Below are 11,321 nucleotides of genomic sequence, written 5' to 3' on the forward strand. Positions count from 1 at the left end.
CTTGAACTCGTTGCCAACGAAGCCAGGGCTAGAGGAAGCGAGGCGGCACCTGAGGGAGCAGAGCCACATAAGCCGATGCCTCTTCTATAGAGCTGGCTCCTGTCACAGGCGGAGTGATACCAAATGCACATTCTTCGCTCATTCTGGCCAGCGATTGGTTAGCAAATTGCTCTTGGAAAAGTACGGCACCCCCTGATTGCCCTGATCACCATATTGTTGTACATGAATAAATGTGGATTGTTGTACATAAAAAAAAAATAAGACCTACCCTGAAAATAAGACCTAGTGTGTTTTTTTTTTTTTGAGCCCAAAAAAATATGACAGTGTCTTATTTACGGGGTAACACGGTATAGTGTATGCGTTTCCCTTACGGTTTCTCCGTACGGGACGCAAACGCTAACATTTTTAATCCGCACAAACTCTGCTCGTTTGTAGCTATTATATAGCCACGAATGCGTGGAATCCACTGTATTATCGCGCTTGCACTATTTTTGGGGCCACATGGTTTCGTACCCTGCATTCCGCGCAACAGTCTGAACAATGCACCTTAAAGTGCAGTTTTTTGTTTTCTGTTTAGAGCAGCTCTTCGCGTATTTACCTGTCTAAATTGTGCCTTATTGTACTTCAATGATGTCACAGGGTTTCTTTTATAGACACTTTAGTGAATTTTGTAACTGCAAATCTTAAATGTGGAGACATTTTCTGTGTTGTATGTACCTGAGCATTGCATCAAAGTTTTTTTTGTTTGTTTTTTTTAACTACCTTACGTCCATGGCCGTTTGTGAACGGCCAGATGGACGTCTGCTCAGAGCGGGAGGGCGTCTTAAGACGTCCTGCCCCTCCCCCCTCTCGTGTCCGCGCTGAGCGCCGCACACGAGAGGGAAAACCGTCAGCATGTAAACAGCCAGCGATGGCTGTTTACATACAAGCGGTCAGGCGTCTCTAGAGACGCCCGATCGCTTGCAGGATCTGCGGGTGTGCGCCGCCCCCCCCCCGTACCTCCTCCTGAGGCAGCGCTGAATACTGAAAAATGGCCTGGCCAGGAAGGGGGTGAAACACTATGGCCTTCAAGTGGTTAAAGAACATTCTGCACCAGCCTTTGCCAGTCTCACCCAGTCACCTATTTTGAACCTACATTGTATTAGCTTCCAGACCATAGTGTCCATATTTTAGACTTTTATGCCTACTTCATTCAATTAACTCAAGAACAACGTCCAAACTCCTGTGTGCTGCTGTGCTGGGTATGGTTTATGTTGCACTTACTGTGCCATGTATGGTGCATGTGCTGCTGCTTCCACTAGTGTGTGCGCTAAGCACTGACTGTGCTGGGTATGGGGTGCGTGCTGCTGCTCGCATTGTGCTAGTTATTGTGTGTGTGTGTGCTCCTTGTACTGTTTTTTTTTTGTGTTTTTTGCTGTATTTTTTTTTTTGTCTCCGTAAATAAATGGCTTTTTTCTCTGCTCACACGCACCCGAAAAAAAATCGGGATATTCCTCCTTGCTGATCTCCCTCCGACGTCTGAATGCGGAAGTTGTGTGTATTACATCACTTCCGCATTCAGCTGTCATTTCCCTTGCTGCTATAGCCAGAGAAGAAGCTGGTGAAGCAGATCTTCCCAGGTGACATTAGGGGCCTTAGAGAAGAGAACTAAACACGGTAAGTATGCAGATTTTGCAAAGTGTGTTTAGTTTTCTTCTCCAGGCATATACCGCTAATTGAAGTGTTTAGTACAGCCTGGGCTGTGGGTGAACAGATTGCCTGTATTTAGACCTCTCTGCACCTTTTAAGATACATTCAGAGGTACTGAACACTTTGTATTTGATTGCGCTGGATACTTTTGTCTTTAGTTGCCTGTCACTAGTCACTTTGTAATCTCAGCCTCTCAGGCATTTTATGGACTGAGGATTTATAAGCAGATGAACTTTGTGTAATATCCTGCAGTGTATAATAGTTATCGTTTTGATTATAGATGAATATTAATCAATAATCATTGACTTGTGATACAATAATGGAAGAAAAATTGTTGATTGTTGGGGGCATAATATATTGTTGCATGTTATAACGTTTACAGTGGATATGTGTAGCGAACTTTGTATGAATTAGAGGTTTTCGTTTTCATATTGTAATGTTTTTGCATGACACATTGATTGCAATTGGGAATGGTGGTGGAAATCACCACATGAATTAGGTGGCAAATACATTTGATAATCGCTATGTTGATATTAGTTAGGGTGGCATAATATTTAATAGTGATTTCGGTGATACAGGTCTCTGTTTATAGTGATTACAGATGTTCTAGTACTGGTTGGCGTTAATTACACATTTTACAACAAGGTGCAATAGTTAGCCTGCTATTAGCTATAGCAGGGTGGCTATTGCACCCCTCCACTGCCTGCTGTCAATCTGCTGAGAAGAACCTGAGAGGGAACTTTCTCCTTATCCTGGGTTCCCACCTGGGCATACGAAATATGCGCGTGTGACGCGGGTTTTTACCGAGATTTGCGGTCCACGAAACGCACGTCAAACACGCGTTTACGCGGGCTATCCGGCTGTATCCTAATGGATATGTGCGGAAATACGCCCCAAAGAAGCTCCTGTACTTCTTTGGGCGCAGGGCGTTTTTCAGCGCGTTCCAAAGTGCTGAAATACTCCCAGGTGGGAACCATGCCCATAGGAAATAATGTGATTTAATTTGCTGGGCGTTTTACAGCGCTTCGATCAGCGGCCTAAAGGTCAGCTCCTCTGCTGATTGTCAAACTGAAACAAAAAGTTAAAGCATTTTCTTTTCGGTTCTTTCATGTCGGGCATTTTGACAGATGCGGGCAGTGCAGCCAGCGAACACCCTGACAGTCCGTGTGTTCGACGAACAGACGAACAGCCGATGTTTGACCAACAAGCCCAACACTAGTCTCTAGCACTGGATGTGAGCTACAGCTGTCCTTATGTGTTGCCTTTATTGCAGGAAGCTGGACAACACCCTTCTTAGGCCCCATTCACACTTAGTGACACTTACCTCGAGCAGATTTCCATGCGGCGGGATAGCGCGACGGTCCAGCGACCTCCACCGTCGGGGTGCATTAAAAAAAAGGAAATTTGCGTGACATCCGTGGAAAAAAAGGTCCTGCAGGCGCGATTTGCGACCGCGACAGGCGACATGGAGCTGTACATTAAAACGGCTCCATTGAAAATCATTGGACGGCGACTTGTCGCGATATCGCGAGGCAAAAATGTGCGATATCACGGTGGAATCGTGTGATTTTCCGCTCAGTGTGAATGGGGCCTTATGTGCAACATTTGACAACTTTTACTTCATTGTTTTTGTTTTATCTGTTTAATGCTTCTTCATGATAGAGACATAGATACTTCAATACTGTCTACATGATAATAGGGCTAGTTCTTTTCAGATGTATTGGAAAACATTTGCATCAACATACATTGCCTGTAGGCCACGTGTGCATTTGTACCTGCATGGATGTGCAAGTTCAGGCTGACTTGCAGCCGCATCCTGTCATTGTATTGTACAGGCAACTGCATGCACCAGATGTCCCTCCTGGGCACAGGTTCCTGCATGGATGTATGTGCTGCACAGCTGTGCATATCCATGTAAATGAGGCCGATGGCATCCTTCAGAAGTAAACTTTAGCTGCAATTTGGTATTCCTGAGTCAGGAACATGCAAGTTCCAGCAGCAGGAATCCCAAATCTGCCATTTAGCAGCGGCAGCTGTCACTCATTCAGGCTAGGTTGACACCTAGGGGACACCTCAGCACACAGCGATCGTGCACAATTCCACGCGGTCAGGAGTCGCCAAGGTGTGAACCGATTTGCACTCTAATGGCACCCCAGTCGCGCTGGGCGGATCGCACGGTTTCCCGCCCCGATTCTGCCCGTGCTTCCGAACACACGGCTAAAACATGCTAAAAAAAAAAGGTACTTTTTTCTGCAATTGCTGCACGGATGTCATCCCATTGAAATCAATGGGGCTGAGCGGCAATCACTGCCTGTATTGTACAGGACCGCGTGATCCCGGGGGCGCATCCCGCGTGTCGTGCGGTGTAGTGCAGGTGTGAACCTAGCCTCAAGTTAATGATTGGGTGACAGCGGCCGCATTCGAAAGCGTCAGAACGCTGGCACACAACATATAATAGTATGTGATACGATTATATATAGATAAGAATTAATCCCTATCGATACATCCTGGCAGATTGGGGATTCCCGCGACAGGAAATTGCAAGTTCCAGATGCAGGAATACCAAATTGCACCTCAACCATAGGTGTGAATGGAAGACGAAAGTCGCAATAAAGGATGTGGAGTTGTGTCCGATAGCTGTAATCGGTATGAAATCCCCTGTACTGTACAATGAACTGATTGACGATCAGCTACAAAAGAGTGCCATCTTCTGCTGTAGCCCCAACCTCAGTACAAGGAAAATGTGACTGATGGCGTCTTGAGATATAGCGACTTGGTGATTCTACCAGCTGATGCCAGTTTTGGGTGGAGTTGGCAAATAATGAGACGTTTTCTGATGTCTGACTCATCAGTCGCATTAATGATTTCCTGTCTGCAGCATTGATCGCAAAGTGTCCCTGTCGAAATGCAGTCCCCGCGACTTGTGAGTGTGTGTCGGTGAGAAGTGTCATTCTATCTCACGTAATAGGAAAAGAAAGTTGAAGCCAGGAAGTTGAGTGAAGTAGGGGAAACGGAACCGAGTTATTCGAGCGCATTGACACAGAGCTGTAGTAAGTGTGTAGGCTGGCTGACCTCTTGCTGCTATAGAGATTGTCTATAGGGAAGACCCTGCAGCTGTGCGCAGCAAAGCCTCAGCCCAGAAATAAAAGAGAACATGGACTTAGGTGTGGCCGCAGTGGATTTGTTGCTCTGATTTTCTGGTATGTATGCTGAAAAACTGACTTCAGTCCGTCATTATTATTCTGATCTGTCTTCTTTGATTCACTTTGCTGTTTTTTGTAGTGTGTAAACTTTACCAGGTTTACATCTTGTATAGCGTGGAGTTGCATGTATGGACGGTGCCATTAATTTCATTCTTTTTACACTGAGAAACGTTGTGCGTCGTCACATCTGTAGAGTATAAATCTCTCTATACAGCTGCTTTCTTCTCTGCAGGGTGTGTCGGATACACTCTACTGATCTCTATCAGGAATACCTTCAGCTCCTCAAGCTGGCTTTTCTTGAATGTTTATCAGGAGGTGTTCAATGTATAAAACAAAAGTATCTGAACTCTGTTAGGCTAGCTTCACACCTGAGCGATTTATCTGCGCAGAGATTTCTATTTAAGTCTATGGAAACAGTTCAACCTTTTGTGTGAACTGTTTCTAATGCGCAACAAATTGCAATTGCACAAAAAGGTACAGGCCAGGTTCACACCTGGGCAAACCGTGACCGCGCAGCACTCGTGGACAATACAGCGTGGATTGCCGCACATTCACGGAGTCGCCCATCACCGACAATCGTGCTGTGGGCACCCCAGCCGCACTGGGCGGATCCTGCAGTTTCCCGCTAAAATAGCAGCACGTAGTGTATCGTGTATTTCTGAGATTGCAGCGCAAATGTATTCCATTGAAATCAATGGGGCCACACGGCAATCACTGTCTACAATTGTGCACAACTGTGTGATCCCGGGACACGCATCCCGGATCCCTCGGGTCTGCACCGGCCCTCCGGAGCTATTTTTGGGCGGTTATCAGGCGATTTGGGTCTCGTAGATATCTTCATGCATTGAAAACAGCATAGTTTTCAAGGCAAAAACGCACGAAAATAGCTCACCGGTGCAATCGCCTAGGTGTGAACCTAGCCTCAAGGCTAAAGCTGGCCATACACCAGTAGAAATTGTTTGATTCTCTCATACTTAATGGGGTCAAATGAATGATCGGATTCAGATCCAGATGCCGGATGAAAAATGTTAAAACAACTTCTTATGACATTTTAACAGAGAATGTGTTTTTCATTTGGGGAAACTCCATTCATTCCAAAATGTGAATTTTTAAAATCAAGCAGCATTTGTTAAGTCTCTGATGGCTTTATCGAATGTTCTGATGAGACTTTTGTCTCATCAGATGTAAAAAATTGTCAGCCAAACAATGACGGCAGCCAGTCAGCTGCACTAACTGTTCGGGTATTCTGGCAGCGGCGGGCCCCGGCTGATAAGATAAGCCGGTGGGCGAGATTCCTCCATCTACGCTATTAATTTTAATTCTGTAACTTGAGACCTGGCAATTACATATTTGTGGTGTTACGAGCTTTTCTAAATGCAAATATATATATATGCAATGATTGTAAATGGAAACATTCACCCTGTGTATACGTGTGATTAGGTCATTCAGTTTAGCTGCATTTAAAGAAAATAGAAATCTGTTTGTCCAGGGGCAGATTAACCTCACTGGCGGTATTCCTGAGTGTAGCTTAGGGTTACTTTTCCATACCATAAGCGGTAACCCCGAGCTACACTCGGGAATGCCGCATAGCATTTACTTACCTTGTCCCTCGAGCTGCGCTGTGTTCTGCGGCCGATGCCGGCGTCTGTCTTCCGAGTTCCGTCCCTTGCGAGCGTATGCGTCGCAGGGGGGCGGGATATAAAAAAAAAAAAATCGAAAAATAAATAGAACGAAAAATGACACGAAAAAATCATACCGCCAGGGAGGTTAAATACTCTAAACGCATGTGAACGCAGGTTTATTGAGACGCAGCAAAGCTTGATGTGGGAAGCATAAAGTGTGTTTGTACTTGTCAGATATTTTCTCCTGCATTTAAATATAACAAATGCAGGGGAGTAGTGAGAATTTAGCATATGGAGTACTTTGCTCACAAGGGGTATATATTGCACTTTTGACATAACAGGTATTTTATAGAGCTGCAGCTAACGATTATTTTCAAAATCGATTAGTTAGCCGATTATTAAGTTCGAAACATTATGGTGCACTACCTATTACAGGTGTATCTAGAGCCCTGGTTCTCAACTCATGGGTCGCGACCCAACACTCCCGCCCACAGCTTTTGCACTGACAGGAGACAATATGACAGGGGACACTGATGGGCATTGTACACCGCAACCCCCCCGCCCTGGTTTTCAAGGTCCCCTGCTCTTCTGGGGGACCTGGGACCATGGCAATATGGATGGAGCTCCATCACAGCACAGCATCCCCCACTGGACCTGAGGATCCACCCCAGTTCTTGATAAGATAGGGATACCGGGTGGATCTTAAAAAAAAAATAAAACACTTTTTTTTTTTTTTTTTTTGAGTGTGTGTGAGAATGCCTGAGTGTGTGAGGTTGTGTGTGTATGTCAGTGTTTTTGAGGGTCCGTTCACACTAGTACAGAGTGTTAATTGCATAGTCCAGTGCGATTACCACGTTGTACCGTACAAAACCGCACCTACCGCAAATTCTGGTGAGGGAGTTGTGCTGCATTGCCGTTCATTTGAATGGCACCCCAAATATACCTCCTGCCCACAGTTTGATCGGCCGTACCGTAATGCGCGGTACTGCAAAGCCGTGCGTTCCAATGCGGTGCGATTTGGGTCATGACTTACTGACCAAGGACAAATGTGGGTCCTGAGGTTACACAGGTTGAGAACCACTGATCTAGAGGAAGTGCGTGTGTATGTGTGCGTGTTTTTATTTCCTCCGTAGAACTTGCTAGAGAGGCATAGTCATATACCAGCATCTTTATCTCATGTATGCATCTCAAGCTAGGCTTTGGCACAGAACATACCATGACCTTCTGATAAGCGTTCAGTGCCTTCATTTAGAACATTACAGTAGGTACACTTCCGTTGTACTGAACCAAATGAGTACATGATTTGCTTGTTCTGTGGTAATTGTCATTCTAAGCCTGATGAGGGGGACGCTGCATGGCCCCGAAACGTGGCATTCATGTGGTGACAATATGCGTCAATAAATAGATGTTTTTCTTCACTTTGATACGGTGTGCTGGTGACATCCCTACCAAGTGTAAATGGGACGCAGGAAGCCCCCTGAATGTGTACCCACAAGAGGATTGACACTGCAAACGCCTACATTTATAGTTTAGGTTTATGGTGTATATATAAGCAGATACCGTGCATCATGTTTTCCACAGAGTGACGTTTGGTGAACTGTTTTAATAATGTTAACTCCACACTGTACTGAGCTCGCCAAAAAAAGTTTCAATATATCTATAATGCAATTGGAGATTGTGTGATTAATAATACAGTTGTGAGAGATGCTAAATCAAACCTGTACTGGGATAAACTTCTAGGCTGCCATTGCTGACCTCCTGCTGGAGATTCTGTTTGCCTGACTGTCTCTGGCTTCACTACTTATATGAGTTGCTGACCTTGAATAGGTGACACATGTAGCATATACAGGTGAAACTCGAATAATTAGAATATCGTGCAAAAGTAATTGCAGTAAGTGCTGCAAAAGGGGCCCAAACCAAGTACTGAGTACATACTGTATGCATGCTTGTACTTTTCAGAGGTCCGATATTGTTCTATGTACAATCCTTGTTTTATTGATTGCATGTAATAATCTACTTTTTTGAGGTTGTGGATTTGGGGTTCTTGGGGTTTTCATGAGCTGTAAGCCATAAGCATCACAATTATGACAAATCACGGCTTGAACTATCTTGCTTTGCATGTAATGATTCTATCTCATATATTAGTTTCACCTTTTAAGTTGCATTAGTGAAATAAATGAACTTTGCACGATATTCTAATTATTCGAGTTTCACCTGTACATAGCTTTGGATATAGCACGATGCTCTTAGTGTTAGTAAAACATCCCTTTTTGCAAGTCAATGTAAACCCTAACTGGATGACGCCTTTTAGTTTGCTAAAGTACTGTGTATCATCATCATATCATATCTCTGTTAATAAATAGGGAAATGTGGACTAAAATTTCTCTTAAAATGTGCATTTGTTTTCTGTTCCTGAGTAGGCACATGATTGTTCTATATTCAGGAAAAAAAAAAGTTAATTAAAGATTATCACCAGAAGTTCAAAATCCTTGTTGCATCGCTCAGGGGACCCAGTGCCCATAGCACTTGGTCCCGTTCAGTTCTGTGCAGTGGAGAGGAATTCATAATTAGTTTTGTGTGACAATGCACACCGAGGAGAGGGGTGACGACAGGGTCTTGTGGTATTGTGAATGACAGCGTATTGGAGCCGAGTGCCATCCTTAGAACAAGACAAGCCCAAAACAAAAAAACCCAGCTATTTTTCTGGATTGTGGGCTTGTGGTATTGTGAATAACGCTGCTTGTATCCATTGCACTGACTTTCACAACAACACAAGCTGCCAGCTACCACTCTAGTCTCTCTCTCATGAGTAGCGGGGGACAGGTATGGGCTCAGTTGTCTGTCCAGAAGAGGCACAGTGCTGGAAGATTAGATGGCAGAGCTGCAGAATAGAGAGGGGGGCAATGGCTGCAGTGCTGGTTGTAGTGCCCCTATAGGAATGCCTATCAATTGAGCTTTAGCCTGGGGTGGACCTACAGCAATGGAAAGCCTTCCACAGATGTGAACAGAACCAAGTTCTATGTGCACTGGGTCCCCTGGGGGATTCAACAAGGATTTTCAGCTTCTTGTGATACAATTGTTTCCCATAGCACCCTGGTATGCTGATGGTTTGTGCAGGGTTAAGTGACTTAATTTGGTAGTTGTACAAGTCTTGATCATTTTTAAGATAAAAAAAAAAGCTGTGGTAAAAAGTCTCTGGCATTTCATAGAAAAGCTTGTCTAAACAAGTGTATGGTCTGAAAGTGAAAATCATCGGCCTTGTGCAACTAAGCAGAAGTATTTTTTTTTCTTTGCATTAGAAAAGCCGACTAGTATGTAACAGGAAAATGTCAGCGAGGAGGAGCCTAAGGGTGTGTTTGATACTATTGCAACAGATGTTTCACAAATGTATCTGAACTGCCACTGACAACTAGTTCTACATGAACACTGTTCCTAAACCGACATTACTGTCTCTTGCTTGGCTTTTCTTTTTAAGGGTTGCAGGCAGTGGCGTAACGAATGACCTCAGGGCCCCGATGCAAGAATCCATGAAGGCCCCCCCAAGAAGAAACAAATTTAGATTTTTTTTATTTTTTTTTATTTTAAACAAAATTTAGACAAGGAAAAAAAACTCTCCTCTTTCATGCCCCCAGCTCCCCATTATCTCCCCCTTCAGGTCCCCAGCTTTCTGCTCCCGGACCCCATGTCACCTTCATAGTTCCAGCTCCCTGTCTCCCCCTTCGTGTCCACGGCAGCTCTATTCGGCACTGGGCAGCAGTTCTGTGTGATGAGGGGAGAGGGGAGCAGCGTGCAGCATGTAGGGCCCAGGACAGGAGGAAGAGGTACCGGGATTGACATTAGCGGTTACAAGGATAATAAATATCCTGGTAATCAGCGGTCACCAGGGGCCCCTTCCTCCTGTCCTGGGCCCCCTCCAAGTGGCGGAACTGCAGGGCACGGTCGCGGCCGCGACCCTGGTAGTTCCGCCACTGGTTGCAGGGTTTGTTTTCGGGAATGAGCAAGTCCAAACTTGTAGTAAATCCAAACTGATCACACTAATATTCATGAATAATGAGTGATTTTTGTTTTCGTTTCACAACTGAATTTTTATTTTTAGGACATGTGCGTTTTGTATTTTTTCTTTTTGTCTCATTGGCAAGCCTCCATAATTTGAACATTCCTTTTGACCCCACCTGACAGCTTGCCTGCCTCCTGCAGCAGCCAGTCAGCAGGGCTGATGTGCATGGGCAGTGTATATACATCATGCTAGGTGACACATCAAAGGATAACTAAACCCAAAGGATGAAAAAAAAATGATTATATTGCAGCTTAACAGTCCTTGGGCATGGTGGCTGCGTTTGTTTTCATTCAAAAATATTTTTAGAGAGCAGAGAAAATACCTGTTGTCAAACATTCCCTTGTTACTTCCTGTAAAGTTAACTGGAAACAAAGCAAGGTGTTTTTTCTTGTGTAAACTTCTAAGCCCATTACCCCACATGTAATGGAGATGAGCAAAGCCAGGTTTGAAGTCAAGCCTGGATACCAACCATGGCTCCCTGCATTGTAATTGGGAGAGCATAGCCACACAGGGACAGGAAGTGTGATATTTCAAGGCCTACAAAATAGTAGAAAAAGTTTTAAAAAAAAGTTGATGAGGTGAAATATATTTCGTATATTGCAGAGCAAAAGCTCTGTTTTTGTCCCAAGAGCTTAAATGAGAACTATGAGATGAGTGATTTCCACTCACCTCATAGTTCTAGCCGACCTGTGACAATGAGACTGTCACAGGTCGGCTCAGTAGATCGGGAGGTGAGCGAACACATACCGG

General features: G+C 44.5%; 1 protein-coding gene across 1 annotated transcript in view; it reads left to right on the forward strand.

Annotated features, from left to right (window-relative positions):
• Nucleotides 1-4,593: 4,593 nt before the first annotated feature.
• The window catches only part of TAOK3 (TAO kinase 3), a 219,577-nt gene continuing 212,849 nt past the window's right edge, over nucleotides 4,594-11,321 (forward strand). The window contains exon 1 of the mRNA XM_018569098.1: nucleotides 4,594-4,889. The gene's annotated coding sequence lies outside the window, so the exon portion shown is untranslated. The remainder of the gene's footprint in view (nucleotides 4,890-11,321) is intronic.

The sequence above is a fragment of the Nanorana parkeri genome, unplaced genomic scaffold (assembly GCF_000935625.1).
Source record: "Nanorana parkeri isolate BGI_ZX_2015 unplaced genomic scaffold, ASM93562v1 scaffold1286, whole genome shotgun sequence".
Taxonomy (NCBI): Eukaryota; Metazoa; Chordata; class Amphibia; order Anura; family Dicroglossidae; genus Nanorana; species Nanorana parkeri.